Source organism: Cervus elaphus, chromosome 12, assembly GCF_910594005.1.
Source record: "Cervus elaphus chromosome 12, mCerEla1.1, whole genome shotgun sequence".
Lineage (NCBI taxonomy): Eukaryota > Metazoa > Chordata > Mammalia > Artiodactyla > Cervidae > Cervus > Cervus elaphus.
The window spans coordinates 36,759,764-36,767,605 of NC_057826.1; positions in this window are offsets into that span (position 1 = coordinate 36,759,764).

The window sequence follows — 7,842 nt, forward strand, 5'->3', positions numbered from 1 at the left end:
CAGTGAGCTAATTTGACCTGTTCTAAGTGTGCCAGTCTTTGCACTAGGTCTTGGGGACTCAGAGGTGGTGACCTACCATGATAGAAACCTTGTCTTGGCTACTCCAGGAAATAGCTGAATCTCTGACTTGATGTTCCTGTGTTCTTGCCAGTGACCATTGTGAAGCCTAGATAAAAGGGGTCACCTTCTCACCACATCCTATATGTGCCTCGGACCCTGGTTTATGTCTTTGCATAAGTATTAATAACTAAAGGTGTCTTTTTACTCATAATCACGTCCCATCACAAGCCAACCCATCACACCTGCCCCCTCAAGCTCACTTTCAGAGCTGCACCTCTATTTGCAGCTTTTCCACATTCTCTCATGGGGTCTTCCTTTGAGTGTGGGGTTTGTGTGCTCTGATATTTAAGCTCAGGAAGGCCAGGACTTCGTCACTCACACACTCATTCATTCCTTTGTTCAGTGGGGAGTGGGCTGGGGAGGAGGCAGGAGGATGGAAAGGTCTGTCCAACTCTAAGTGGGGGCACAGCTCAGGGAAGGCTGCACCCTGAGTGGAGGCAGGAGAAGCAGAGAGAGGCAGGAACAGAGACCAAACCCCTGTTTCTCTCTGCTTTCGGACTTTGTGCTAGGGGGTACCTGCATTTTGTAAACAGTGAAACAGTGTCTGAATGCGAGGTGAGGTAGTTATTCATTTTCTTTGGACTGAAGGTTACTCCCAGAGGGTGTTTCCATGGATTTGCCCACCACAGGACAGCCTCACCTGTGTTTCCTGCTTTGGGGTAAAAACTTTTTTATTCCTTTGTTTGCAACAAAAAACATTAATGTGTTGTTTTCCACCCTCCGACCAAAAAAAAAAAAAACAGCAGCTCTAGCTGTATTCCATCTAGCTGTATGGTGGCTTAAAATTTTGATTTCTCATTATTTAACATTGCTTACTTGCAGTATTTGGGGAAATTTAGCTGAAATTCAGGCACGGCCAGTGGAAGGCTCAGGAACAAGGTTATGGCGCCATCTACTGGTAACATCTAAGTATGACAAAGTTGAACTTGCATTGAGCCTCTTGCGTGGGTGAAAACGACTTGATTTTTAAGTGAAGAACAGTTGATTTACAATGTTGTGTTGCACATGAGTTGATTTAAAAACTTAAAATGGAAAGTGTGTGTGCATCAACATATGCAGATAACAAGTTAATATAAAAAACCTCAATAGAAAAATGAGCTCAGAAAAATGCATGAGACATAAAGGGGTACTTCATAAAAGAGGATATCCAGTGCATGATTAATTTCTGAAAGATGGTCGACTTTTCATTCTTGGAGACTCCTGGGGGAGGAAGAGACGTGACGGAGGGCCTCAGACCAAAAAACCAACAAAAAACAACCTTCCAAGTAATTCAGATTTTATCCACCAGGGGGAGGAATTCCACTTTAAAGCGCATCAGGGAGCTGCCAATTGAAACCACAGGTGTCACCATTTACCCTAGAATGGTTAAAATTAACAATAAAAGACTGTCAGTGCCAAGTTGGCAAAAATGTGGGGTTATGGGTATTCAAATACACTACTGCAGGGAGTTGTTCTGCGTTATCTAAAAAAGTTGAACAAATGGCTTAATCTGTGACATAGCAACTTGGTATATACCCACCAAAAATATATGCCCATGTACCCTAAGATGCATACACATTGTTAACAGCATGAATGAAGCAAAGCTGGAATCAAGATTTCAGGGAGAAATATCAATACCTCAGATACACAGATGACACCACCCTTATGGCAGAAAGCGAAGAAGAACTCTTGATGAAAGTGAAAGAGGAGAGAAGTTGGCTTAAAACTCAACATGCAAAAACGAAGATCATGGCATCTGGTCCCATCACTTCATGGCAAATAGACGGGGAAACAATGGAAACAGAGACTTTATTTTGGGGGGATCTCCAAAATCACTGCAGATGGTGATTGCAGCCCTGAAATTAAAAGATGCTTGCTCCTTGGAAGAAAAGCTATGACCAACCTGCTGCTGCTGCTGCTGCTAAGTCGCTTCAGTCATGTCCGACTCTGTGTGACCCCATAGACGGCAGCCCAGCAGGCTCCTCTGTCCCTGGGATTCTCCAGGCAAGAACACTGGAGTGGGTTGCCCTTTCCTTCTCCAATGCATGAAAATGAAAAGTGAAAGTGAAGTCGCTCAGTCATGTCCGACTCTTAGTGACCCCATGGACTGTAGCCTACCAGGCTCCTCCATCCATGGGATTCTCCAGGCAAGAGTACTGGAGTGGGTTGCCATTGCCTTCTCCTATGACCAACCTAGACAGCATATTAAGAAGCAGAGACATTACTTTGCCAACAAAGGTCTGTCTAGTCAAAGCTGTGGTTTTTCCAGTAGTCATGTATAGATGTGAGAGTTGAACTATAAAGAAAGCTGAACACTGAAGAATTGATGCCTTTGAACTGTGGTGTTGGAGAAAACTCTTGAGAGTCCCTTGGACTGCAAGGAGATTCAACCAATCCATCCTAAAGGAGATCAGTCCTGAATATTCTTTGGAAGGACTGATGCTAAAGCTGAAACTCCAATAGTTTGGCCACCTGATGCGAAGAGCTGACTCACTTGAAAAGTCCCTGATGCTGGGAAAGATTGAAGACAGGAGGAGAAGGGGATGACAGAGGATGAGATGGTTGGATGGCATCACCAACTTGATGGACATGAGTTTGAACAAGCTCCAGGAGCTGGTGATGGACAGGGAAGCCTGGTGTGCTGCCGACCATGGAGTTGCAAAGAGTCGGACATGACTGAGCGACTGAACTGAACTGAACAGCATAACTGGTAATAGCCAAGAAGTGGAAACAATTCAAATGTCCATAAACAAACAATAGGCTAGATAAAAAGAAGAAACTGTAGTGTATTAATGCAATGGAATACCTAACAGCAAAACAAACAAAAGCAAACAAAGTGCAGCCACATAGCAACAGCATAGGTGAGTTTTACAAATGTAATATTGAAAGAAATTGGACATAAAACAGTGCCTACTTTGTGATAATGATTGTATAAGTCAAAGAGGCAAGTCATTTTATAGTGTTGGATGTCAGGATGATGGTGTGGAGGATGGAGGCAGAGATCAGGACTGGGCTGGGGCTGATGATGTTTTATTTCTTGACCTGGTGGTTATATGGGTGTGACCACATTGTGATCATTTATCTTTGATTTGAGCACTTTAAAAATAACACCTTTTAACTAAGTGTTAATAATTTAACCCTTCATTTATAAAATTAAAAAATAAAAATAGTTAAAAGTGGAAAGGTAGAGTGGGATTCCTAACCAGTATAATATAGGCAAAAGTGTGGAAGGAAGGTATCAGAAACTCGGGAAAAGAGAGAACAGTTGTTGGCTGCAAAAAGGTTCCAGGTAATTCAGATTCTTCCCACTAGGGGTCTGCTTCTCTGTCTTCTCTCAGATTCTTGCCCTAGGCAAACATTTTGTTTGGGTTTTTTTGTTTGTTTGTTTTTTTACTTTTGAAGTATTTCCAGAGGGGAAATTTTCACGAGTAGAATAATTTGGTCGAAGGGTATGGCTATTTTAATGTCTTGTTTTATCAACAACTGTATGGGTTGACTGTATCAACCCATAGCAACTCAAGAGTGCTCCAAAGTGTGTGTTTCTAAAACAGGGATTTAAGAGTTTGTGGATTTAACATTGGCAAAATGGTATGGAAGTGGACTAATTTACATTTCCTTAGTTATTAGTGAAACTAAACATTTTCCTTTAAAATGCTTAATAATAATTCCCTCTTATACATTCTGGCTGGTTAGTGTTTTCTCTGCCTGTTTTCTCTTTGGATCTGTATTTGATCTTTATATATTTTATTAGCAAATTTGTGTCTGTCACAATTATCACAGTTTCTCCAGTTCTCATGTGTTGGTCCTTTAATGGACCGGAACCTAGTGGTTCCGAGAGTAAGAGAGAGAAAGAGGCTGCTATCCCCTGGTTTACGCGGAAAGCCAATAGAGCCCTGCGCTGCTGCACGTGGACACCTGGCGCCCTCTCCAGTGGGTGAAGGCACAGTGCGCCTTCTCGAGAGGGTCTTAGAAGCCCGGGCAATAAAGTGAGTTCAGCGGGCCTCCGTGCTCCAAGGAATTAGCCAGAAATAGAGAGAGAGAGAAAGAGAGAAGGAATAGAAAGAAAGAAAGAAAGAAAGACACGGGGACCAAAGCTCTGATGGAGCAAAGGTGTTTTTAATCAACATGGCATGGGCATATATACTGTCTTACAAGGTGGTTATTCTCAGCAAAGACAAAGATTAAAATCCCAGACTTACAAAACATGATAATCCCTATCAAAGAGAGAGTTGCAAATGATCACCTTTTACCATTTGGCTCATAATAAGGAAGAGGGTACTTATCACTGTAATGAGAAATGCCTGGATTCCTCAGCCTCAGAAAAGGCGTACCTCTCCTCTTAATTCCTGAATATTCAAGAATCAATAAGGGCCAGAGGGTTCCTGACACATCCAAAACAGCACACAGGAAGCCTTTTGTTAAATGCTTCCTGACACTCATGGTTACTTTTTTCCATCTTAATTTTTATTATTTTCTTTTGTAATACACTGGACTGCTCCTGTGGTTATACCTTTCCATTTTTTTCATCTACTTTTAAAAAATTAATAGTAATAATATATATGTCACCAGAGGAATGGTGATTTCCTTGATTCTTGTTCTCTCAAGGGAAAGGATTCAGTTCAGGGACATGGAGGAGTTTTAAGTAACAAAACGTTTGTTTCTTTATTTATTTGTTTGACTTAAACACCAAATTTATTTTCTCAGAATTTTGGAGGCCAGTTGTTCAAGATTAAGGTGCTAGCAAGATGGTTTTTTTAATTACTTATTTTATTATGGTTAGAACACTTAACATTAAACATAAAAACTTAACACAATAAAATTTTAAGTGTAAAATAACAATATCATGATCCATAGGCACAATATTGTTCAACAGATCTCTACTGATTATCTGTCTTGCATAACTGAAATTTTTCAACTGCTGATTATCAACACTGCATTTATCCCTTTCCTCAGCTTCTGAAAGCCACAGTTCTGTGGTTTGTTTCTATGGGTTTGGCTGTTTTCCATACCCCATATAAGCAGCATCATGTATTTGTCTTTCTGTGGCTGGCTTGTTCACCTTAGCATGATTGCCTTCAGGCTCATCCATGTTGTCGTATGGCAGAATTTCCTGCTTTTTAAAGGCTGAATGACAGTCTGTTGTATGTATATACCACACTTGCTTTATTCTTTCATCTATTTATGGACATTTATGTTGTTTCCACATTTTGAGTAGCAAGAGTTTTAAGGAAAAGGGAAAGTACCCGCTCAAGGAAGGATGCGATCCGGCTGTCTGGAATCCAGCAGCAGCCCGGTGTGGGGCGTGGGGCGTGGGGCAGGGCTGGGTGTGTTAGGAGTGGGGGTGCCTCCCTGTGTCCCGTGTCATCTGACTGACAAGTTGATAGTTAGCTTTAGGTTACATAGCTTTTCCCCTAGTGTGCTGCTGCTTTCCCCGGGGAACCCATGGTGGTGGGGGTGGGGGTCAAAAGCTGCAGTGCTAATTTATTACACATACAGCACAATGAAGCCCAGGTTACTTTGAGTCACCTTTTAGGTCTTGGTGCTTGTGTGCCAATGTGTGCTGGTGGTTTCTTTCTTGCCTGGTCATGATATGCCTGCATACCTAGCAGGGGGCCTTGGCCACAAGAAAGAAGGTCTTCTCATCACCAGAGTCCCGGTGGAGGAGAGAAAGATGACTCGGTTCAGGATAGGGCATGGACCCACTCATGTCTGACTGCCTAACATATGTATATTTCTTCCTAAATAAAGGTAAATGTGTATGTCCCCTAGGTAGTGTTTCCCAAATCAGTTTCCTTTTATCTCTTTTAATGTTAATGCATTTTCTGAAGGGGCTCCATGGTCAAAGAATATTGGGGAACAATGAATTAGACAAAAACTAAACAACTTCCTTTACTACAGTACTTATCAGATCATAAACATGGTAGTTTATTCATTGAACAAAATATTTATTGAGCGCCAACTATGAGGCGCTAGTGAACAAAGAGCCAAATGTGTATTTCTAGGTGAAGGACACAGTAGCCAAATTTTCTCTAATGCGTTTGAGCAAAAAGTTTTTATATCACCCATTAATCTTTTATATGATTCCACAGAATATCCTGACCTGGAATTTTTGCAGCATGATGTGAAAGACATGAATCAGCTTTCATTTTTTCCTAACAGACTCATCCATATTCCTTCACAGAATTTGTTAAATGTGATTCTTCTTTGTGTAGTTTTGTTGTCTTCTACTCATTGAATATACATTTTCCATAATTTGGGGATCTGTGGCAGAGTTGTTTGTTTCATTGGTTCCTATTTCTGAACAGTGTGTTGATAATGAAGGAACTGTTATTCAGTCACCAAGTCGTGTCTGACTCTTTGTGACCTCAGGGACTGCAGCACACCAGGCTTCCCTGTCCCTCACGATCTCCTGGAGTTTGCCCAAGTTCATGTCCATTGAATCGGTGATGCCATCTAACCATGTCATCCTCTGTTGCCCTCTTCTTCTTCTGCCTTCGGTCTTACCCAGCATCAGGTCTTCTCCAACGAAAATAAGGAACTAGCTGTATCCTAAAAGGGACAAGAACTTTCACTTTTCCCACCTTTAATTCTTGCTAAGATGAAGTGGTGCCCTTGAGCTGCAGTTTCCCTAGGCATCTGCCAGCAAGAGCTGGGCATCTCTTAGAAGAAGCATGAGAGCAGAGGGTATAATGTCTCTGGAGCCTCCTCAGTCCATTCAGCCACCGGGAGGGCTGGCCCTGGCTGGAGCAGGAGTATTTGGAGTCAGAGCAGGAAATTGATAGTTACTGAGTGCTTACTATGTGCAAGCCACATTGCAAGTAAGGAATATTTAAGGAGAAAGTAAGGCAGCCAGAGGAAGCAGCAGAGAAGTGAAAGGAGAACCAGGAGGGAATACATACAGACTGAAGGAGGCGAGTTCCCAGGATGGGTTGGTCAACAGAGTAAAAACTTATAATCTGTTCTCGGTAAAACAAAAAAAATCAGCCTATAATTCAGGAGACTGGGTTCAATCCCTGGGTTGGGAAGATCCCCTGGAGAAGGGAATGGCTACCCGTTCCAGTATTCTGGCCTGGAGAATTCCATGAACAGGGAAGCCTTGTGGGCTACAGTCCATGGGGCCCCAAAGAGTTGAACACAACTGAGCAACTAATACTTTTCACTCTTACCATATAATCGAGCAAATCACAATCCTTAGAATCTAACCAAAGGAGCTGAAAACTATGTTCACACAAAAAACCTGCCCTTGGATGTTTATAGCGTTGTCATTCATAATTGTCAAAACTTGGAAGCAATTGAGATGTCCTTGAGTAGGTGAATGGATAAATAAATTGTGGTACATCCAGACAATGGCACATTATTCAGAACTAAAAAGAAAGGAGCTATCAAGTCGTGAGAAGACATGGAGGAAAGTTAAATGCATATCGCCAAGTGACAGAAGCCAACTTGAAAAGGTTACGTACTATGTGATTCCAACCGTATGGCATTCTGGAAACATCAAAACAATGGAGACAGTAAAAAAAAATCAGTGTTGGCCTAGAGTTGGGTCAGAGGAAGGATGAATAGGCGGAGCACAGATTAATGGTGAATGCGTGCCACTATAAATTTGTCAAAACTCACAGAATGTACATCAAGAATGAACTCTAAAGTATGGACTTTGGGTGATAATGATGTGTCAATATAGGTGTCTTTTGTTGTTTTTGGATTTTTGTTTTGTTTTGTTCTGTTTTTTTGCTGCACTGCATC